Source organism: Tachypleus tridentatus, chromosome 3 (assembly GCF_004210375.1).
Source record: "Tachypleus tridentatus isolate NWPU-2018 chromosome 3, ASM421037v1, whole genome shotgun sequence".
NCBI lineage: Eukaryota > Metazoa > Arthropoda > Merostomata > Xiphosura > Limulidae > Tachypleus > Tachypleus tridentatus.
In genome coordinates, this window is record NC_134827.1 from 73,327,965 (window position 1) to 73,353,990 (window position 26,026).

The following is a 26,026-nucleotide window of genomic DNA, read 5'->3' on the forward strand; positions in this document are numbered from 1 at the left end:
TTCTCCCATACCTGCAAATGAGACTTCTCACAATGTGAAAAGTATTTGTCGGAAAACCTGTGCATAAATGTCGCTTCTCGATATTAAGACATATTTTAAATTGTCATAGAGTATGGACTATTTTCAGAAGTTTATAATTGTTCAAACTTCTCACTAATTTTACATCACTAATTCTACAGAAAACGGACACCTGGATGCTGTCATAGACTTCTGTATTATAATTTTTACAGATGCACGTGCTACTTCAAGTTAGCGGCGGGCGTGGTCGACGTTTCAACTGGTAAGGTTCTCTCCTATATAAAAGAGAACCCGACGAGCTCGTGAAGTCCGAGCTTCTGGTACGTCGTGTTGGGATGGTCACACTTTACACACGGAGTAATTGTTACCAGTCTAGTTCTCCCACTTCTATGGTTAGTCTTTACGAAACAATGTTAAATATGAAGAATAATACCAGTTTGTATGTCAAATACTAAAATTTCTCACGAGCAAAAAGGAAATACAAAAAAGGTAAGCTACATTACCACTGTATACTTGTTAGTATAAGGTTTTCAGTGTTTTAAAATATAGTTATGTGAAATACTTGTTATAACACTGCTTTGCTGTCTATATTTGTTAGAAGAAGGTTTTTAGTCGTATAGAATATCATTATGTGAAATACTTGTTTTACCACTAACTTACTCTCTATACTTATTAGTACAGGGTTTTAAATGTTTCAGGATTTTGTTAAGTAAAGTACTTGTTTTACCACTAACGTGTTATCTATACTTGCTGGTACAACGTTTCGAGTGTTTTAGAATATCATCATATGAAATAGTTGATTTACTACTAACTTACTCTCTGTACTTATTAGTACAACGTTTCAATTGTTTTAGAATATCGTCTATATTTGTTAGTAGAAGGTTTTTTTAGTCGTATAGAATATCATTATGTGAAATACTTGTTTTACCACTAACTTACTCTCTATACTTATTAGTACAGGGTTTTAAGTGTTTCAGGATTTTGTTAAGTAAAGTACTTGTTTTACCACTAACGTGTTATCGATACTTGCTGGTACAACGTTTCGAGTGTTTTAGAATATCATCATATGAAATAGTTGATTTACTACTAACTTACTCTCTGTACTTATTAGTTATATGAAATACTTGTTATACCACTGTTTTACTATCTATACTTGTTAGTAGAATGTTCTAAGTGTTTTGGAATATCGTTATTTGAAATAATTGTTTTACCACTGGTTGTTTTCGCAAGGATTCAAGTATTTTAGAATATCGTTATGTGAAATAATTGTTATACCACTGTTTTACTATATATACTTGTTTTAGAATATCGTTATGTGAAATGCTTGCTATACCACTGTTTCACTATATATACTTGTTTTAGAATATCGTTATGTGAAATACTTGTTATACCACTGTTTTACTATATATACTTGTTTTAGAATATCGTTATGTGAAATGCTTGCTATACCACTGTTTCACTATATATACTTGTTTTAGAATATCGTTATGTGAAATGCTTGTTATACCACTGTTTTACTATATATACTTGTTTTAGAATATCGTTATGTGAAATACTTGTTATACCACTGTTTTACCAAATATACTTGTTTTAGAATATCGTTATGTGAAATGTTTGTTATACCACTGTTTACTATATATACTTGTTTTAGAATATCGTTATGTGAAATGTTTGTTATACCACTGTTTACTATATATACTTGTTTTAGAATATCGTTATGTGAAATGTTTGTTATACCACTGTTTACTATATATACTTGTTTTAGAATATCGTTATGTGAAATGTTTGTTATACCACTGTTTTACTATATATACTTGTTTTAGAATATCGTTATGTGAAATGTTTGTTATACCACTGTTTTATTATATATACTTGTTTTAGAATATCGTTATGTGAAATGTTTCTTTTCCAATTAACTTAAAATCAATACTTATTAATACAGAGTTTTAAGATTTTAGTACATTATTATGTAAAGTATTTGTTTTACCATTGTCTTACAATCTATACTAGTTAGAAAGAGGTTTTAAGTGTATTAGATTATCATTGTGTTAAAAACTTGTTATACTACTGTCTTACTATCTACACTTGTTATTAGAAGGTTTCAACTATTTTAAAATATCTTTATGACAAATACTTGTTTTTATTAATAACTTAGTATCTATACTTGTTAGTGCAGGGTTTTAAATGTTTTAGGATATCTTTAAGTGAAGTACTTATTTTAACTGCAACTTGCTGTAAATATACATGTTAGTTCTAGGTTTTAAGTGAATTAGAATATCCATATGTGAAATACTTGTTTCACAGCTAATGTACTATCTACGCTGGTTAATATTAGGTTTCAAGTGCTTTAAAAGATCATTATGTGAAATAATTGTTTTAATACTGTCTTAGTATCTATACTTTTTTTAGTACTTACTATCCATAATTGTTAGTACTAGGATCCAAGTGCTTTAGAATATCGTTATGTGAAATACTTGCTTTACCACTAACTTTATATCTATACTTTTTAGAACTTGGTTTGAAGTGCTTTAAAATATCATTATCAATACTTCTTTTAATAATGTTTTACTGTCTATACTTTTTTTAGTACTAGGTTTCAAGTATTTTAGAATATTATTATAAGAAATACCACTTTTTACCACTAACTTACTATCTATACTTGTTAATATAAAGTTTCAATTGTCCTATAATATCGTAATGTGAAATACTTGTTTTACCACTAACTTACCATCTATACTTGTTAGTAAAACGTTGGAAGTGTATTAGAATATCGTTATATGAAATACTTGTTACACCACTGTTTCACTATATATACTTGATAGTACAAGGTTTTAAGAGTTTTAGAATATCGTTGAGTGAAATGGTTGTTTAACCACTCACTTACTATATATACTTTTAGTACAAGGTTTTAAATGATTTTGACTATCGTTATGTGAAATACATGTTTTACAGCTATCTTGCAATCTATATTTGTTGCAACAAGGTTTCAAGTGTATTAGAATATCATCATGTGAAATACTTGTTATACTAATATATTACAATCTAAACTTGTTAGTACAAAGTGTCAAATGTTTTAAAATATCGTCATGAGAAATACTTGTCATGCGAATATCTTACTACGTGTTAGTAGAAGGTTTTTTAGTGTTTTAGAATATCGTTATGTTAAATACTTGTTTTTCCACTAACTTACTATCTATACTTTTTAATACAGGGTTTTAAAAGTTTTAGGAAATCGTCAGGCAAAGTTCTTGTTTTACCCATAACACACTATCTCTACTTGTTGGTACAAGGTTTTAAGTGTTTAACAATATCATTAAGTGAAATACTTGTTTTACCACTGTCTTCATATCTATGCCTGTTAGTACAAGATTTCAAGTGATTTAGAATAACGCTATGTTAAAAACTTGTTTTACCGCTAACTTACCAACTATTCTTGATAGTAGAATGTTTTAAATGTTTTAGAATATATTTATGTGAAATACTCGTCTTACCACTGACTTACTCTCTATTCTTGTAAGCACAAGGCTTTCAATGTTTCAGAATATCGTTACGTGAAATATTTGTTTTACCATTGTCTTACTATATATTTTTGTTAATACTTGACTACAAGAGTTTTAGAATATCGTTTTGAGAAATACTTGTTAGAACACGGTTTTAATGTTTTAGAATATCGTTATGTGTAATAATTGTTTTAACACTAACTTACTACCTATAGTTGTTATTACTAGGTTTCAAGTGTTTCAGAATATCGTTATGTGAAATAATTGTTTTAACACTAACTTACAACCTATAGTTGTTATTACTAGGTTTCAAGTGTTTCAGAATATCGTTATGTGTAATAATTGTTTTAACACTAACTTACAACCTATAGTTGTTATTACTAGGTTTCAAGTGTTTCAGAATATCGTTATGTGTAATAATTGTTTTAACACTAACTTACTACCTATAGTTGTTATTACTAGGTTTCAAGTGTTTCAGAATATCGTTATGTGTAATAATTGTTTTAACACTAACTTACTACCTATAGTTGTTATTACTAGGTTTCAAGTGTTTCAGAATATCGTTATGACAAATACTTGTTTCACTCCTAACTTAATATAGATACTTTTCAGTACAAGGATTTAAGTGTTTTATATTATTGTTGTATGAAATACTGGTCTGCTACTGTGTTACTATCTACACTTGTTAGTCAGGTTTTTAAGTGTTTTAGAATATCGTCACGTGAAACATTTGTTTCATCATTGTCTTACTATCTATTCTTGTTAATACAAGGTTTCAAGAATTTTAGAATATCGTTTTGAGAAATACTTGTTTAAGCACTGTCTTACTATCAATACTTTTTAATACAAGGATTTAATATTATAGAATAATATTATATGTAATATTTGTTTTACCAGTAACTTACTGTGTTTTACGGTAAGCAAGATGTTTAAAGTGTTTGGTAACATTATTATTTTAATAGAGATCAGTAAAAATATACCTGAAACGTGGAACTATTCTTTATATGATTCATACGTGTTTAAAATATTTTGTTTGACTCCACGACTAGTTTCGTTTTAAGATCAAATTTCACGTCAGTTAGGTGAACACCTTTATTGTTGCAGGAGACACTTTTTAAGGTATAGAAAAACAACAACATTGACCTGAATTAGAATTCTCCTTAAGCAGATGAGTAGGACTAACATTTAGTGATGTCGAGAAAACCCACTTGTAGAGAAAAATATATGTGTAAAAACGGATCGTTTGGGTTGAGAAACTCTTTTACGTAAAGGAGCGAACAACGTTCTTCGGTCATCGTCAGGTTCACAAAGAAAGGAAGAGGTAACTGACCGAAAGCTGACCACATGTTTGAAAAGGGGTTGTATAACTGAGTGTCGGAATGTAGAGGGCGTGCTTAGATGTTTGAATATATAATTTTATATTATTTATTTTATTATTATTATTATTTATTATCTTATTTTTAATATAGGTATAAAGGTGTTCCTTTGTATTGGTTTATTTTGGGCTTGAGTTGTTGCATAAGTAAGGCTTCTTTAATTTTGCGTTTGTTTATGTTTGTTTTTTTTATTTAGTATTTGACTGTTTCCTATGGTTATGTTGTGTTTATTTGACTTGCAATGTTCGAAAAATATCAAAAATATTTAATAAATACACAAACATTATCCAAAATTTCCAGAAAAAACTACTTAAAGCCATATTGAACACGAAATACAAAGAACTACATGACTTACAAAAAAAAAATGAACCTAGACCATCAACTGGTAAGCTGTATAAATCAGAGATTTACGGACTTATACAACGAAACATAATCCAAATCAACATTAGGAATGACAGAGACAAAAAGATCTGCCACAACAAAAAACTAGAAAAACTAAGATGCAAACAACAGAAAAGACACCACACAAATCGTTGACTAACCTCATAATTAACAGATCCGACCGACAATTAAACACAGACGAGATACATCTATTTAACAAAGTACTCAACTTTGCAATAGCACCTCGGTACATTCCAACCTTAAAAATCAAAACATGTTTAGAAGATCTAGCCAGGGAACTCTTGATACTTTCCACAGAAAACAAAAACAAGAAAACAACCAACAGAAAGAAGACAACTTAGATAATTTTATTGACATCCAACAGCCAAACTTCCCAGGAAAAATTAAAATTTATATTTTCCAGAAACACCTAAAAACAACATCTTAAACGATTTTTTAAAAGAATTTTCTCACAAAACCATCAACATAATTTCACAAAACAGAAAGCTAAAAAGCAATCCTACAAAAAGAAACATTAATTCCATTAAAACTTAAAATAAGACATAAAACATAAAAATTCTAAAAGCAGATAAAGGTGATGCTATCGTCAGAGTGAACACGAATTGTTCACATCCAAAAAATGAAGAACATCCTATCAGACACTAACAAATTTAAACCAATACACACAAATCTAACAAAGACATACGAAACGCAACTAAACAAAATACTACTAAAAATGAAAAAGCCAACACAATTTCACAAACACTTTATTCCTACCTACGTAAAACCGACTCACGCACATCACAAATATACGGCATCCCCAAACCTCATAAACCAGATTGTCCATTACGACCAATAATGTCCACATATGAATCGTTTAATTACAATCTTGGTAAATACATAGCATGGGCATTCTCCAAATATGTAACATCAGCCAGCTCATTTATCAAAGACTCTTTTAATTTCAAGTCTAATCTTAATCAACTTAATCATAAAGCCTTAATGGCCAGTTTCGAGGTCATATCCCTCTTTACAGAAGTTCCAACCGCTGAAGCCTGCAGGATAGCCTTGGAACTCTATATTCGAGACCCAAACCCATCTATAGACATTCCCAGTAACCAATTAGCAACCGTTATATAATTCATCACGATGAAGACAAACTTCATGTTCAACAACCACTACTATATACGAAAAAATGGCCTAAGCATGGGCAACCCAGTGTCACCAGTTTTAGCCAATATTTTTATGATACAAGTTGAAACACAAGCAATTAACACAGCATTACATCCACCACTATTCAGGTACAGATATGTAGACGAGACGATTGCGGGATTCACATCTACAGAACACACACTTAATTTTTTCAATCACATTAACGCTATACATCCCAACATTAACTTCACATGTTAAGAAGAAAAAAGCAATCAAATATCATTTCTTAACCTCAAAATTACAAGAACTGACACACAATTCAAAACAGAAATCCACCGGAAAATCACCCAACCTGGACTATACATTCCTTGGGACTCAGTACATGAAACAGAACAAAAACTCAACATACTAAGAAACCAAATAAACACAGCCATAAAAACTATGCTCACCATATAAAATTAACGATGAGTTAGACAAAATAAAACAATACTTCATCGACATCAATAAGTTTGCTCCACAAACCGTAGAAAACATTATACGCACACACCTAGACAGAAAGTAAAATCAACCAACAAAAGTAAATATATCTCACGAATCAAAAAATCACGAAACTATATACTGCTGCATACCATGTATTCCCGACATCAGCAGAAAAATAACCAACATTTGGCAAAAACTAGTAACAAAATACGACATTCCAATTAATACCAAGTTTATTCAAAAACCAGGCACAAAACTGAGGTCTATACTATGTAAAAACTACACTGACAAACACCACACCAACATTATTTATAAAATACAATGTGATAACTGACACGACTTCTATATTGGAGAAACAAGTAGAAAAATGAAAACCAGATTAAAATAACATAAAAAGTCAGCTTCACACGTTTTCGAACACTGCAAGTCAAATAAACACAACATAATCATAGAAAACTCTCAAATACTTAATAAAGAAACAAACATAAACAAACGCAAAATTGAAGAAGCCTTACTTATACAACAACTCAAGCCCAAAATAACCCAATACAAAGGAACACCTATATACCTATGTTAAAAATAAGATAATAAATAATAATAATAATAAAATAAATAATATAAAATTATATATTCAAACATCTAAGCACGCCCTCTACATTCCGACACTCAGTTATACAACCCCTTTCAAACATGTGGTCAGCTTCTGGTCAGTTACCTCTTCCTTTCTTTGTGAACCTGACGATGACCGAAGAAGGTCGAAACGTTGTTCGCTCTTCTTCGTAAAAAACGTTTCTCAACCCAAACGAGCCGTTTTTCACATATATTTAGGACTAACATTTGAAAACCCACTGACGACGTGAGTATAAACCATATTAAAATATACAGGGTGTTCGGAAAGTCACTGTGCAGTTTTGTCTGTTAATAAATATATAAGTGCACAGTGACTTACCGAACACCCTGTAGTTTGATACAAATTCATTATATAATAATCTTATCCATCTCTTTAATTGAGGCTTCTGTTTAATTTTTGTTCTTATGAATTTCATCAAATACATTTTAATTTTTTTTTAATTCTTAATAGAAACAAGATTTGTCTTTATCAACAGAAAAATTTCAGCTTAAAAAGGCAAACATGGTAATTTTTTACACAGGTGTTGACAATGATTTGTAAAAAGTTAAATGGTGATGATTGAAGAACTTTCATTTGAAAAATGATTTGTTTTTAAAGTGATAAAATAGTGAAAGGCAGCTGATCAACACCACCCACCACTAACTCTCGAGTTATAACTGTCACACCGAGTTGTGAAGTTTACCGTTACTCTTATAACGCACTGACAACATTAAAGCGCCCAGCGCCATTTTTCGACTTTTTTGGTGGGAGTGACTGGTCGTGAACCATGTCACTTCTAATGACGGATCGGCACTATAGATTAGATTAACGGAAAGGTAGTTTTTAGCTACTGATCCTCAGCGGAAGCTTATACATTTCTGAAACTTCTATTTCAATGATTTTTCCAAAGATCACTTCATAACCTGATAGGGCTTTGGCTCCGCTGTTAGGTGTGTGTTTTTGGCAATGAATTTAGCGAGGCCAACCTTTATTTGGTTCAGTAAGATACGGATTTCTTAAACACTGAGAAATTTGAGAGATGTCATATTCAGTTTTAATTCAATCATTAAGTCGTAAGGGTTAATTGTATGAGCGTTACTGCTGTAATTATTTCGTTTTTGTGGCTTAGCGCGTATATTCATTAAGTTGTATGAATTTAAGTTCTGATTAAGTTGTATCAGAAAGTTCCCGGAATCTTGTTCTAGAGAATTAAAACTTTATAAAGTAAAATAGATTTTTCTTTGGTAAAAGTTGTATTTTCATTTATTCTACGTGTTAAAAAATTGCAAAGTCTCTTGAACATAACGAGTTTTACTTTCCTAAAGTAAGTTATCAGTACTTTCTAATCAAACAGATCACAACTATCTCAAAAGGTTTGGCCATCACATACACGGAAAGGTTAAATAGTTCATACAACAACATTTCTTCACTATTTAAACTTACTAGTTAGATCTGTATCTGTTAATATTTTTGTAGTCTTGTTTATGATTCACAATGCTTTATTACCCACTAAGACAACTTAAACTTTATCTTTTCAACATTAATTGTTAATTGTGTATTAATTCCGGTTTTCCTCTCTTTAACCATGTGCGAGAAGGATGTGTGTTTGGCATTACATGACATACATTAGTTTTATACAATATTCTCAATAATTTCTGTGTCATTAATTTACAACCCGATAAGCCAGTTTCTTATTTCTTTCTTTACTATATATATAAAACGTATTACGTTGGTGTAAAAATAAGATTTTGACCTAGAGGGAAATACAGGACAGAGCAACTACTTAGAAGTTTCTTGAAAAAATGTGAAAAAACCGGTTGCGTGTTCCAATTAACAGTACGTAACATAATCAAGAAAAACAACTATATGGAAAAACGAAACAAGTCGCATGTATACAAGTTGCTTTCAAGACATAACCATGACGGGTAAGAACAACTGTATGAATGATATCAAGCCGTGGATGAATGGCAGTGTGTGGTGACATTCAACCAAACCTTATGCATCTCGATAATTGTAACAAGATTCGAGTCATTTTTTTACTAGTCAACGTGTCAAAATAATTGTCAGAAGTTTTTGTGGAATGCCGCAAAACTAATCAAATGGATTAATAGTCTTCACAGTCTTGTGAGGTGAGGTCAAGCTAGGGGTCAGAAGGATGAAAACAGAGGTCGAAGTGGACTCTGCTCACAAAGAGATAAATGTTCTTGAACATTTGTACCAAACAGGAATTATTATTTTGTACAAAAAGACAATAGGATGTGGCTCATCAATAATAAGGCTTCCAGTCATACTTTCCGTTCACATACTTCAAACACCTGCAGAAAGAAAAAAACCATGCGTGGAATTCCATACAAAGATATACACTTCAAGTCGTTGAATGACATGACCACAGATTTATATGTAATCAAACTGTCTATACGATGGTTGTAAAAGTACCATCCTCTTTTACTAGATTAACTGGTCCAGTTTTCAGCTGCAAAACTTACAGCATCAATAATAATACATTTAGCAATCTCTCCGATTCGCCTATCCTGTCGGAATGTAGGGAAAACTGGAAACTGCTTCTGTGTTTTCAAAAATTCTGTTGTGGACATACCCCATATTAGGAACAGGCAGTTTTTACTTCTTTCGTGCATTTAAGTTTGTTTGTTTTTGGAATTTCGCACAAAACTACTCGAGGAGTATCTGTGCTAGCCGTCCCTAATTTAGCAGTGTAAGACTAGAGGGAAGGCAGCTAGTCATCATCACCCACCGCCAACTCTTGGGCTACTCTTTTACTAACGAATAATGGGATTGACCCCCACGGCTGAAAGGGCGAGCATGTTTGGTGTAACGGGGATTTGAAACCGCGACTTTCTGATTACGAGTCGAATGCCTTAACCACCTGGCCAGTGTAAGACTAGAGGGAAGGCAGCTAGTCATCACCACCCACCGCCAACTCTTGGGATACTCTTTTACCAACGAATAGTGGGATTGACCGTAACATTATAACGCCCCCACGGCTGAAAGGGCAAGCATGTTTGGCGCGACCGGGATGCAAACCCGCGACCCTCAGATTAAGTCGCACGCCTTAACACGCTTGGCCATGCCGGGCCACGTGCATTTAAGAAACAACTAAGTAGTTGCTCTGTCCCTTATTTCCCTCTAGGTCAAAATCTTATTTTTACACCAACGTAATACGTTTTATATATATAGCAAAGAAATAAATAAGAAACTGGCTTATCGGGTTGTAAATTAATGATATAGAAATTATTGAGAATATTGTATAAAACTAATGTATGTCATGTAATGTCAAACACACATCCTTCTCGCACATGGTTAAAGAGAGGAAAACTGGAATTAATACACAAATAACAATTAATATTGAAAATATAAAGTTTAAGTTGTCTTAGTAGGTAATAAAGCATTGTGAATCATAAACAAGACTACAAAAATATTAACAGATACTGATCTAACTAGTTAGTTTAAATAGTGAAGAAATGTTGTTGTATGAACCATTTAACCTTTCTGTACATGTGATAGTTTTGAGATAGTTATGATCTAAGTTTTTTTTTAGCGTTTCCATAACTTTGATTTATCTTAAAGCATTAAAGTGAAATTAAATTAGGTAAAAAATAAAACTGATGTAAACAAATTACTGTGTTTATAACAGGAAAACGTTTACAATTTGGGAGAAGTGTTGTCGTTTCACTTTACAGTCACCATATTATAGTTAATTCATAACTGTTGTCTGTCTTCAGTTCTCAGTTATGAGAGCAGGTTCTGTTTGGTGCACACATGCAGTGAGATATTTAACGAGTTTCCAGATTAGCACGAACAGACTGCTACTTGGTAGAATTTAAAACACCTGAGTTATAGGTATAGACAGACTTAGTCAAGGGTTGAAACTAACTTGTTTCTTAAGAACTGTGATTGTTTTTCAACAAATAGCAAGACTGTTACCATTAGTTTCTTAGACAAACCAAGCTTTGAGACTTGAGGGGTGGATTCTTCAACTTTTACTATTATTACTTTCAATAAAATTACTGTGAAGTCCACGACGTCTCAGGATGTTTTATGTTAGTTTTTTCTTCATAGAACGAGGAACATCTATTGTCACTGATTATTCAATCGTTGTGAGAACAGCACTGTCATAAAAAACACGAACCTTGAACAGTTTGTTTATGATAAACACCACTTTTGAAATATCTTTCACTTGCTATACGAACAACGATATATAAGCATGTTAGTAAACAGATAAAACTTCCACCGCTAATTTACGAATTGAAAAGTGTGCACGTGTTGCAGCAGAAATGAAACACCTGCAAAGAGACCCGATTATAATGGTGACTGCGAAACTTGTACATATATTCGATATGATCCAGAAGACTTTGCAACCCATTATTACAGCAGCTAATTTACAGTGGCGAAGGATATATTTTACCACTTCCAAAAGCTAGTTCAGAATGTCCAAGGATACGTTTAAGTCAATATCAAAACATATATCGTATAAAATACGGAACATAGGATTTTGGCCGAAATACTAATGCGACGAGAAACCTGTTTCTCGCTAACATTATTACTATTAGGTAATTTGGAATCGTTCAGGTATGTATTGAAATATACTTTTTATAAAAATGAATTATCATTGAAAACAATTTACTAAAAAAATTAATATTATTTTCATAAATTTGTTTTTGGATTTTAAATTCGATTGTAACTTGGACGCTAAAAACTGAATTTAGTTATACTTTGTGGGAACAGTATAGATATTCCAATGTGTAGTTTTGTGTGTATCAACAAAAAATTTCATAAATATTTCAATATAAAAATATTACTAAGAATTTCCATGAAAAGTGTGCTTAAAAACAATGAAATAAAAACCGATTTTCAAACGTTAACCACAAGAGATAAACTGTAATTCATAAATCATTATTACGGAGATTTATTCCTGGAAGTTCATTGGTGTTTGTCAACATAATCACGTCCTTCAAGTTTATCAAATCGCTTTCCCACTTCGTGCAACTCTTCAAAAACTCATTGTAAGATAGTGAGAAAAAAATATTATTTTCAAACAGCATAGCACACGCTGACTGTTTTCAAACCAGTAGCAAGTTCATCAGTCTCAATCGTAAGTAATACAGATGTCAACAGGACAGGTTCCTATCATTGGCTTCCAAGATTGGTCGTAGCAAACACAAACTTTAATCACATATTATCCCAATAACCTGATCGTAAATTGAAACATTAAAGTTAATTCTTTATTGCGCATGACAGCAATTTAGAAAACGCATGCTTCCCAAATTTCAATTGAGAGACTAAATTTAGTTTTTTGCACAGGAACGTTGGTTTAGACAGTTTACAAAAACATGACTATATAAACATTGTACTTAAATTCTGGATGATATTATTAACAATTTATTTTTCTTATCGACTTAGTAAAAAACATCTTGATAGTTTGAAACGAATTCATAGTTGATGGTGTTACTAAGTTATTTTTAAGTTAATGTCTTGAGTGAATAACGTTAGCGTGTAGATCATTTTTAGGACTTGTTGTTACAAGTAGATTACAGTTTAACACGTGTTTTCCCGTTAAGTTTTCTTTCAAAGGAGTGTTATGCATCTTTTACACTAATATGACTTTTAAAAGGGAAAATATATTATAACAGACTTGCATAGATCTCTCTTTCTTAATGTTTAGAAATATAGTTCTAAGAAGAATATTTACATCTTTTCACAAGTATAATAAAAAGCTCTCATTAAACTTGGAAACAACATTTTTTATTAGTTAAAACAAAATCAAACAAAAAAAACAATGTTCATTTAAATGCGAGCGATTTTATAGACGGAAGGACATTCACACATTAAAAATATTATGGAAGGAGAACACTTACACATTAAAACCTTTATCGACCGAAGGACATTCACACGTTAAAAATTTTATAGACGGAAGGACATTCACACGTTAAAAATTTTATAGATGGAAGGACATTCACACATTAAAAATTTTATAGAAGTACACATATTTTAATGTGTACATACTTACACATTAAAAATTTACATAAGAAAGGACACTCATACAATAAAACATTTACAGAAGGAAGGACACTAACACGTTAAAAGTTTTATAGAGGGAGGACACTCACACATTAAAAATGTTATAGAAGGAAGAACATTCATATATTAGTTTCATAGAAGAAGGACATTTACACATTAAAAATGTTATAGAAGGGGAACACTTACACATTAAAAAGTTTATAAAAGGAAGGACACTCACACATTAAAAAGTTTGTAGAAATAAGGAACACACATTAGAATATTTATAGTTAGCCCTCCCTCATTTAGCAGTGTAAGACGAGAGGGAAGACAACTGGTAATTACCACCCACTGCCAGTTTTTGGGCTACTCTTTTACCAAAAAATAGTGGAATTGACCGTTACCTTTTAATGCCCGCAAGGCTGAAAGGGCAAGCATGTTTGGTGCGACGGGGATTCGAACCCGCGATCTTCAGAGTACGAGTCGAACGCCTTAACCCATCTGACCATACCGGTGTAACGATTTCAAATTACCCCCGTTTTCAAGTTACCCTCCGGTAATATGAAATCGTTTTCAGAGTACCGGGGGGTAACATGAAATCGATTTTAAATTACCCCCCCTTGATTTCAAATTCCCCCTCTTCTAACGCCAAAATGACAAACATAATAACTGCTTTAAATATTTGTAGTGTGTGTCGAGTACATATCTAAGTACATGATAATAGGCAACATACCTATTATTTCTTTTATTAAAATTGATTATTTATATAAGATAAAAGGTATTTTCATGGCTCGTCGTCGCCAGACCACAAGGTTTACATACTGTCTTCATTCAATATATTGTAATTTATACATATTAATTTTTTTATATTTCTTTATGCGCACTGAAATAAAAATGAGTGATTGATAGCATGAGATATAGAACATGATAAATATTTGAATATTTACATTGTTATTAATGTGTTAATTTCTTTTACAAACACTGAGGGGGCCTGGCATGGCCTAGCGCGTTAAGGCGTGCGCTTCGTAATCTGAGGTTCGCGCCCGAGTCGCGCCAAACATGCTAGCCCTTCCAGCCGTGGGGGCGTTATAATGTGACGGTCAATCCCACTATTCGTTGGTAAAAGAGTAGCCCAAGAGTTGGCGGTGGGTGGTGATGACTAGCTGCCTTCCCTCTAGTCTTACACTGCTAAATTAGGGACGGCTAGCACAGATAGCCCTCGAGTAGCTTTGTGCGAAATTCCAAAACAAACAAACAAACAAACACTGAGTGCGATAAGAACGTTTAGCATCTTAACAAACCGTTAAAACGAGTCTATCTGGAAGGGGTAGTTTGAAATCAAGGGGGGTAAGATGAAAACGAATTCAAATTACCGGGGGTAACATTTACAGAGGGTAGTTTGAAATCAAGGGGTAAGATGAAAACGAATCCAAATTACCGGGGGGTAACATTTACAGGGGGTAATTTGAAATCGGTACACCGGGACTAAACATTTTATAGAAAGAAGAGCACTCATACAATGAAATTAGCACAGAAATAAACAATATATTAAACAAACATCCAACAGATAATGGTGGATTAAAACTGCATAAGAATAAAATACAGTTAAAGATAAAAATTAAGCCTGCACTCGTGTAGACCGAAATATGACAAGTATTTTGTCATGCTGGAATAAGTTTTTTATTTTACGGTTTTTTTCAGTGACAAAGTCACGATGATGGACTTCTGATATAGCTAAAAAGAGAATATTTAAACATAATGTTTAAGTGAATTAATTATATCAAATTCTAATATCTTGGCCTACCCCCAGTGGCACAGCAGTATCTCTGTGGATTCACAACACTATAAACTGGGTTTTGATATCCATGGTAGACAGATCACAGACATCCCTTTGTGTAGCTTTGTGCTTAGCTACAAAACAAATTCATATTGAAATTAACAACAATAATAACTTATCCCTTTAACCATGGTCAGATGGTTAGGGCCCTCAACTCGTAATCCTCGTCACACCAAACATGCTCGCCCTTTCAGACGAGGGAGCATTATAATGTAATGATCAATCCCAATATTCGTTTGTAAAAGCTTAGCCTAAGAGCTGGCTGTGGGTGGTGGTGACTAGCTGCCTTCCCTCTAGTCTTACACTGCTAAATTAGGGATTGCTAGTGCAGATAACCATCGTATAGCTTTGCGCGAAATTCAAAACAAAACAAAACCTAAACTCTTGAAATTTTATATTTTCATGAAACAAAGTTAAGTATTACCATGTGTTGGAAAACAATCACAACAGTAAATAAAAGTAGTTAGTTCTATTACTGAACAGAGTCTAGTCACAGGTGGAAAGAAATAAGACATTTTGAATAATCTGGTTGTTAAATGAACACTTCAACTATACCATATGAAGGTTGCGTGTTCGTGTTAAGAACAATATTCCTGAAAATGCATCGTGCATCACGTGGCAGTTGTCAACCCAAGTAATGGATATCAAATATGTGTGTAGAGAAAATTTGATAATTACCTGATGGCAAACATCAATTAACGATCTGATGAAGTTTGATACATGAAGCACAGATCAGATAAAATCTGATAATTACCTGATGAGGAATATCATTTATGGATCTGATGAAGTCTGATGATAAGCGTCAGTTACATATGTGACTGACCAACTGAATTTGACCTCCAACTACGAACATTCATATTCTAAAAGTACGAACGTGTTTTACTTTGTAAGTAAATGTATTTTTACAATTATAGTTATTAAGTATGGTTAAAAGAGTGAAAGTTTGGGTTAAGAATATTGACAAGCTTTTTAAAAAAATCAAATAAGTTATTTATTTGTAACACATCGATTAGATTGGATCATTAAATTGTAAACTAATATGAAGTCTAAATACTACTTACCACAGCATTTTCCAATTTTATTCCGAGTTGTGGCGAAACACGAAAATAGCAACTTTTCTTCATTCAGTAAACATAATGTTTGTTACAATACAACCACACAATTTTTGTAGTGAAGCCTGGAATAACTTATTGCACTTTTAACAATACTCTAAACAAAGCTTAAAATTTAACCTTAGTGTAAGGTGCTTTTGTAACAGACTTATGAACAGCTCATGGCCTTTACCGTTGGGTTCAACTTTAGACTCGTTACAAAAGTACTTATTTAGATTTTAGGTCATGTCTTCACAGGCCACCAACACGAGGTAATTTACGTATGCTTTTTGTTTGTTTTGCATTTTGCGCAAAGCTACACGAGGGCTATCTGCGCTAGGTCTCACTAATTTAGCAGTGTAAGATTAGAGAGAAGACAGCTGGTAATTACCACCCACCCCCAATTCTCAGGCTACTCTTTTATCAAAGAACAGTGGGATTAGTCGTCACATAATAACGCCCCACAGCTGAAAAGGGCGAACATATTTGGTGTAACGGGATTCGAACCCACGATCCATAGGTTAAGAATCGAGAGCCCTAACCAGCTGGCCATACCGGGCCAATTTACGTATGAAATAAGGATCTTACACAGATACAACTGAATACAAATTAAATAGTCGTTTTGTTTATACGCTGTCTATATCAAAACTATCAAGATTATTTTGAAACAACACTAGCTGTAAATCATTCAGTTCTTCGTTCTGTCTTCTATTATTTTCAGTAACACAGATACAACTTTAGTTAAGCTGTAAACTAAATTAACACCAGAAATACTCTCGGTCATAACCTGTAAAACTGTATCAATTATTCTAAGATATTTTTAAGTAATTATACTTTAAAAATTTTAAATCTACTATTTCTTTAGTACAGTTAATGTTCTTTACATTTCTCTGTTTATTCATTACTTAACCTTTTTAGTAGAACACTGTTAGAATAGATAAAAAGTAGTACAATTATGAAAACCTGTAAAATTGTGTGACTTCTTGTAGGTTCTGGATTACTGTCATCTTCATTTCTGGGGTCAAAGCAATTCTTTGGAGGAACTTGATAAGTGTGAAGAAGTCGGTGTTTAGTGTTTTTCCGATTATTCAAGAAACGTATTAGATATACTTTTAAAAGTGTTTCTTTCAACTAAGTTGGTACAAGAGCGATCTTCTAGTAACGATTGGACCATTCCATCAGACTTTGATACTGGTCTTTGCAGAACTTATTTCTGTCCTTTATCTAATACATTTGATGTAATTATACAATACAATTAATTCAGGGCGTATCAAGACAAACCGTGTAACTCCAGTCTCTTCACTAAAAATGTTCCACTCTTATTTTCATTGCTGTCCCGTTAACTGCTTTTTTTTTGTGGCATTGGTTCATCATTTGTTTGTGTGTTTTATCTAATTATTGAATTTTTTAACATACCACGTCCGTCTAGTTCAAATTTACAGCTGTGAATTTTCTCGATTCGAGATCAAGAACAAAATGTCTCTTCCTAACCCCTGCAATGGGTTTCAAGTCTATATCTTCCTTATTTGGTATCGTGGTTCACTAATGTCCGAGTTTTTCTTATAACATTTGCAGATCTGTTGTTTTCTCTATACCATAAATTATATACACTAAAATAATAAAACATACTCTTGAATACCTTTAAATATATATATATGTAGTACCTGTATTCCACATATTCTTCGCTTCGATTTCTTATGACGTTGTTAAGCAGTTTCTACAGAATATAAGAATTTTCGATTAGGATATCAATCAATATTCCAAATCTGAATTTATTTTACTTTAACTTAGTTTGAAGGCGTGAAAGAAGCCGGAAACAAAACGAAATAATGTTTATTCAAACTGTATCAAGAATGAATTCAGAAAGTATAGTGCTTTTCGGGTAAAGAGCCCCCGATCTATGAAGAACAAGTACTACTGACTATTCCAGACTGACAAAACAATTACAGACATTAAACAATAATGCTAGTATTATCTCTGGGTGCCCAAGTTAATGTTGGTCTTTACTTCCCAAAAATAAGGGAATTTATATCATTTATATACAAGTTTACCTAACTTGTAAATGAGAAAGACAATTGGCCATTGTTAATTAATATGTACAACTTTACTAACATTTTTCCCAAGAAAAGACACAAGAGCTAACTTGGATTAATTTTTGTTTGTTTGTTAAAATTAAGCAAAAAGCTACACAATGGACTGTCTGCGCTTTGTCCACCACGGGTATCGAAACCCGCTTTTTAGCAAGGTGAGTCCACAGACATACCGCTGTGACACTGGGTGCTACTTGGTTTACTAACTCAGACAATAATGTAACTAGAACGTAAAAGATATGGTACATCCTCAACCAACGTTCATTGGTAAATTATATACGCGAATTTATATGATTTTTTTGAAAAAGTCTACATTAAACAGGGAGTAGCAAACGTATGGCACGTCTGAATACCACAACAAGGCCTCATAAGTCAAAGGCTCATAAGTTTTAACCCTCATGAGTCAAAGTTTCACAAAGTCTCAAGCCTCAATTCAACATCAATGACAGTCTTGCCAAATCTCTAGATGCAGTTTCACTAAAGTTTCATTTCTTTATCTTATGTAAGCTTGATCATTAAATCTGTAAAGTAGAAAGTGTGTTCCACAGTCTAAGATTGGTCTCGTTCTTGCTCTCGAAGAAAACCTGTCTAAAAGTAATTATGTTGTAGAACAATAGTACATACTTTGTGATTATAATTATGTTGTAGAACAATAGTACATACTTTGTGATTATAATTATGTTGTAGAACAATAGTACATACTTTGTGATTATAATTATGTTGTAGAACAATAGTACATACTTTGTGATTATAATTATGTTGTAGAACAATAGTACATACTTTGTCATTATCATTATGTTGTAGAACAATAGTACATACTTTGTCATTATAATTATGTTGTAGAACAATAGTACATACTTTGTGATTATAATTATGTTGTAGAACAATAGTACATACTTTGTCATTATCATTATGTTGTAGAACAATAGTACATACTTTGTCATTATCATTATGTTGTAGAACAATAGTACATACTTTGTGATTATAATTATGTTGTAGAACAATAGTACATACTTTGTGATTATAATTATGTTGTAGAACAATAGTACATACTTTGTGATTATAATTATGTTGTAGAACAATAGTACATACTTTGTCATTATCATTATGTTGTAGAACAATAGTACATACTTTGTGATTATAATTATGTTGTAAAACAATAGTACATACTTTGTGATTATAATTATGTTGTAGAACAATAGTACATACTTTGTCATTATCATTATGTTGTAGAACAATAGTACATACTTTGTCATTATCATTATGTTGTAGAACAATAGTACATACTTTGTCATTATAATTATGTTGTAGAACAATAGTACATACTTTGTCATTATCATTATGTTGTAGAACAATAGTACATACTTTGTCATTATAATTATGTTGTAGAACAATAGTACATACTTTGTCATTATCATTATGTTGTAGAACAATAGTACATACTTTGTCATTATAATTATGTTGTAGAACAATAGTACATACTTTGTATTATAATTATGTTGTAGAACAATAGTACATACTTTGTCATTATCATTATGTTGTAGAACAATAGTACTTACTTTGTCATTATAATTATGTTGTAGAACAATAGTACATACTTTGTCATTATCATTATGTTGTAGAACAATAGCACTTACTTTGTCATTATAATTATGTTGTAGAACAATAGTACATACTTTGTGATTATAATTATGTTGTAGAACAATAGTACATACTTTGTCATTATCATTATGTTGTAGAACAATAGTACTTACTTTGTCATTATAATTATGTTGTAGAACAATAGTACATACTTTGTCATTATAATTATGTTGTAGAACAATAGTACTTACTTTGTCATTATAATTATGTTGTAGAACAATAGTACTTACTTTGTCATTATAATTATGTTGTAGAACAATAGTACATACTTTGTCATTATCATTATGTTGTAGAACAATAGTACATACTTTGTGATTATAATTATGTTGTAGAACAATAGTACTTACTTTGTCATTACACTCGGAGGAAATGACAATGGATGAATTAGCTTCAAGAACACCACGAATACTGCGACATATTTATTACAACATTAGTAAATTAACAATTGTAGAAATGGTTAGAAAGTTTTTAAAGAACACTTTACAACAGAAATATGCGCCACTACGGTGAGTGGGTATTTTTCACACCAGATACATGTGCTATAACCAAAGATTATTATATTAAAACACTGATGATTTCGCTGATAATGTAAATATTTTAAGATCGTGCTGTAATACATGATGTGCTTGTGAGTGTAGTTTATGTTATAAGACGAATGCTAGACAGAATAATGAATCAGTAAAAAGTGGTCTGTTCTCTAGATTCATCTTGCTAAAGTAAAATGTGCTACAAGTTAAAGACGATTTTCAAACTCATTTTGTAGCAAGTTTATGTACTATGTTTTATGATAAAATAATGCAACATAATTGTCTCCCAATGAGACAGCGGTAAGTTTAAGGATTTACAGTGATTTACAATCAGTGGCTCAATTTCCCTCCGTGAGCACAGTAGATAGCCTGATATACTTTTGCTGTAAAAAAACACACACATACATGCTATATAGTTTGATTCCGTTGTGTTAAGTACATAGATACACAGTGTGCAATATGTACTTAATCTACCATAAGTATCAAACCCTCAATTTCAGCATCATTTCTTCGTGCATGGTTTCTATAATTCATCTACTGTACAAGAACAGCAGTTTCACAATGCAAATTTCAACAGTCTGATCGAACAAAACTACAAAAGTGTCTATGTATATAATAATATCAATACTCATTTCATTCTCCAGTTACATGAGGTAAGCATTAGATGAGGTTTAACTGTAAGTCTTATCTTGCTGAATACATATCTGGTTGATTTCGTTTCCAGAAGAAGATTATTCTTGGTCGCGCTGCCTACTATGCTTGGGACTAATGGACAGTTTTGCCACTGATTTCTCTTTACGTGGATTTCCTCGTGTTACTAAATACAGCATTTTGTTTTCCACACAGGAGGTAGGACGTGTTCTAGGTCTTATTTTGTTTGATCCTTGTGCTCCAAATTAGTCAGTATTTCTTTGTTTCCCAATGCCAGTAAATACAAAAATATTTTCGTCCTAGAACTTCTAAATCCCTGATCTAAACCGGTATCTGTTATTTTAGTATACTAATTTTTGCATTAGAAAAAAGCTAACAGATACCAAACCCTAAAGCTATATATGTTTGTTGAACGCAATCAAAATGTAGTTCTTGTAAGTACTGTTGCATCACAACATTATATTGGATTTGCATTGACTTGCTCATTTACTTATTCAAAGTTATTTTAATATAATTTACTCAACTCTGTATATTGGTCATTTTCCTAGCTTTAATTTAAACAATATAACGCATTGTCATTTGATGTTGGCTCATCAGCTCATTTTCTATCGAAATATGCTTTTAGATGTTTTTGTTGAGATTATAATAAGATAACAGCTTTGTAGTTGTGAAAGATATTTTAAAATCGTTGCTTAAGAAACTAGTTTGTTACTGATAAAGGGAAGATGTTGTAACCTCACTTTTTAACAGAGTAATGTGATAATGGATCTTGGGTTTCTTTATTGTGTTAAATTTTGTTCTCAAATAATGAGAATATGATATTCAAAGTTTCAAGTTGTCCCCTCGTTCATGAGTTTGTTTTTTACGCACCAGACGATATATCTAAACGTCTAATCAATAAAGACCCTTCGATTTGTAACAATTCTTTATTCTCTGTTGACCAGAGAACCTAAAGTCTTTACCATAAGGTGCCTTATTACGTACATGTTGAAATGTGTGTAAAAATAGTGGAATGTGTTTTTGTACGTTAGAGGAGAGACCCAAGGTTTATTAGGCTTTTGGAAAGAGATTCCCTAAACTTTGAAGAATTTTTTCAAAATATACAAGGAGCAATCATCTGTGTATTAAAGTTCAAGGATGGATATTTGGACACTTTCCGTGAAGAGTTCTCTGTCCGTATGATAATCAATATTAATTGCAAGAGGTTCTTGGTGAGAAATTGGATGATAATCAGAAAAATGGAGCCAGAACTGGACCAATGGCATACATAACCTTGTTTGACCTCGATTCGAATGGTGAAGAGTTCAGTATCGAATTCACTTCAAAAATTGTCGTGGTCGTATGACCATAAAAGAAGCCTGAATACCTTGATGTATTTTTCAGAGCAACTAAATTTGACTCTTAATCTTTCACAATTGGCAGAATCAAAAACCTTAATGAAGTCAATGAAAGTCTTGTGTATGTCTTATTTGATATTTAAAAAAAAAACTGCCAAAATGGGATAGAAATACATCATTACAAATACAAATTATAAATAAATAAAACTCAAGAAGTAAGTTTATACTTATACTAACTCAAGGTTATGTGACTGACGTCGCCACTGGGCGTTCTTAAGTGTTGTGTACAACTGTGCTGAATACTTGATAATGCAAAGTTAATAGTGGCTAAATGTTGAATTTTTAAATGATGTATTTCTATTCCACTTTAGCTGTTTTTAAATTCTGTAGAGTGTAGGATATCTTCAATATTTATATGCACATGTCTTTTTGTTATCCCTGAACCTCAAAGGCAACAAAGATCATATCAGCTATCCAAAAAAATGGCTTGCAGCCACATTAATATTCTGAGGGAATATCCTCAGCAAAAGAAAGAAGACAATTGGTGAGCATATGGGAAAGTGTTTTACATACATTAGAAAGAAGGAAAACAACCTTTATAATTCCCACAAAATGGCTTAACTTCTTTCTTTAAAATAGAGACGATGTTTACATTTTTCATAACCTCTGAAATCTCCCCTTTGTTCCAGATTCGAAAAAAAGATTTTATAATTTGTCAACAATTTCTTAATACAGGCTCCCTTCATACAGGCACCTGGGTCTATAGCTTTAGTGTTCTCAGTTTCTTGTGTAGGATGTTGCGAATGGCGTTAATGAAGACATATGCTACAGTCGACTCATGGTTCAAGAACATTTTAAAGTGCTCTTTCTACCTAAATTAAAAGGTTTTGCTGTAATTCCGGAGTGTCAAGTCATTCTTTAATCACAGTTGCACCATAAATGGTTTTTATTGCTTGCAAGAAGTAATGCATGTCCTGTTTACCATCATAGTGCTGAATCTTCTTTGCTTTGTCTTGCTACCACTGGTTTTTAATTTTCCAAATTCTGCTCTTAGCTATAACTTTAAGGAATTGGACGAGATTTCATTTTGCTAAACAGTTCGTTTATTTTGAATTTTACGCAAAGCTACACCACCAACTGTTGGACTACTCTTTTATTAACAAGTAGTGGGATTGATCTTAATATAATAACGTTCCTTTGTTGAAAGGGCGAGTATGTTTGGTGTGACGGGAATTAGAACCCGCGACCCTCAGATTAGTGTTCGAGCGCCCTTAACATTTTGTCATGCTGGGATGTTGCTTAGCATTATTTTCATCAAACTAGTCTTGATGTGAATGAACAGGTGATATGACCAATGGACATAATATAGACATTAAGGAAAGCAGATTTTAACTTCTTCCAAATATCTTTAATCTGTTCAGTGCCGATCGGTAACACAGTGCCACGGACGAGTTAATTCGTTCTCAATAATACCTAACTTCAACACTAGATGTCAGCACCATACATTCATATGACCTACTTACAAATTGTTTCACTTTCGATCCAAAAGGCGTCACGAAAAGAGTTACAAAATGAAGAAGCATTAGAGTTGTATTTTTGACTAAACATTTAACATGAAAGTAAATTATTAAATGTGTCATGTATTTCAATACCAAAAAATTACATTTTGGCATTATTGTTTCATGTTTTGTACATATTTCTTCATTTTGTGCAGTACTATAAGTTTGGCTTAGAGAAAAAATAGTATTTCTTGCTTATTTCCTTTGTTTTAAAAATTACTCAATTATGCTGAAAAAAAACCAGCATAGGAACTGCCGTAGCAGCTGAAATACTTGTCAGTCAACAGGTTAATATTATATTGATGTTGAATGTCTCTGGCATTGCACTTGGATTTTTCTGGTACTTTAGAACAAGCCCAATATTCGGAATTGATCTACCAAGGTTAGAATCCGATGAACAAGCATCAACTCTTTTCTTAACTCGAGAGATATGGACCTCTCTGTATGTTAACAGGTTCTGATGATATAGAATAGAACGCGTTTATATTTAGAGCGAGGGTGTCTTCAAGTAGTTTTGTATTTGTTACGCTGTTTACACATGGTGTTCATGATGACAAGGTCATGCTACATCCTCCTAATTCTCTGAAGACGATGGCGATTTTCTTTTTGATCATTCCTTTCCTTATGTGTCTATGAAGGAATGAAGAAAGTGCAAATGAGCATTGTACTTATTATTTCTTATTTTTATGTTTTCAACTACAGGAGGAGTGATCCAGCTTGATGCGACTGTCCAGCTCAGAGAAGGACAGATGATATAGGCTTAGGACCTTTGTTAGCTTTATGTAGGGCGAACAGGGGATATGCTGAATAGAACTACTAAGTCACAATAAGTGACTGCTAAAAACTGTTACATGGATTTAGTGTTGGTGTGGAACATACTAATTTCCCGTAACATAGCAGCCTCACAATTTTGACAACTGGGAATCTGAATCCTGTTGAACCCAGAACTTTTTGTAACTTTGTGTGAATACCTACTAACACCACTAAATGTGTATAAAACTTATGGTCCATAAACTATCTTGTGTAAATATCTGAAAGTTGCCGAGGGTCCGAATCATTCGTTGTCATATATAAATATTAGAGAAGTTAAAATGTTCTAAGTTATCTTATTTAGTATACTCGAGATGTTAAAATGTTCTAAGTTATTTTATTTAGTATACTCGAGATGTTAAAATGTTCTAAGTTATCTTATTTAGTATACTCTAGATGTTAAAATGTTCTAAGTTACCTTATTTAGTATACTCGAGATGTTAAAATGTTCTAAGTTATCTTATTTAGTATACTCGAGATGTAAGCGTCTAGCAGGAAAAGATAGAGCTTTTTTATTTCATCAGATCAGAAACGCCAGCTTCTGAAAACAGAGGTGCTGAAAACATCGTAAGTGTATAACGTTGCTCCCAAGAAGTTGGATGTATTAATGCATTTATGTTTTTGTGAGAGTGATGGAAGCAAACATATCAATAGAAAATTGTATTCTTTGTGGGACTCATTTTCTTCAAATTAAGGACTATCACAGTTTTCTAGTTTTATGTAGGTTTCTTTTGTTTGCAGTGCAGTGAGACCTTTAAGAATGTTTAATGTCAGTAAATCCAGTGTTTTCATAAAACTAAAAAGCTAACTCATTTTTATGAATTTTAAGAGTAAAAAATCTTTAACAATTTAGCGAATATTAAAAATTCATGTAACGTGAATGAAATGATTGAAGCAAACATTCGTTTGTTACAGACGTTTCACAAAATGAAGTCATCGCTTTATATGCTC

The 26,026-nt window shown here is 32.2% G+C and overlaps 1 pseudogene across 1 annotated transcript in view; it reads left to right on the forward strand.

Moving 5' to 3' along the window:
• Positions 1-343: 343 nt before the first annotated feature.
• Positions 344-26,026, forward strand: part of LOC143247172 (sodium-dependent dopamine transporter-like) — a 94,981-nt pseudogene continuing 69,298 nt past the window's right edge. The window contains exon 1 of the transcript XR_013026419.1: positions 344-507. The product of XR_013026419.1 is annotated as a sodium-dependent dopamine transporter-like (transcript). The remainder of the gene's footprint in view (positions 508-26,026) is intronic.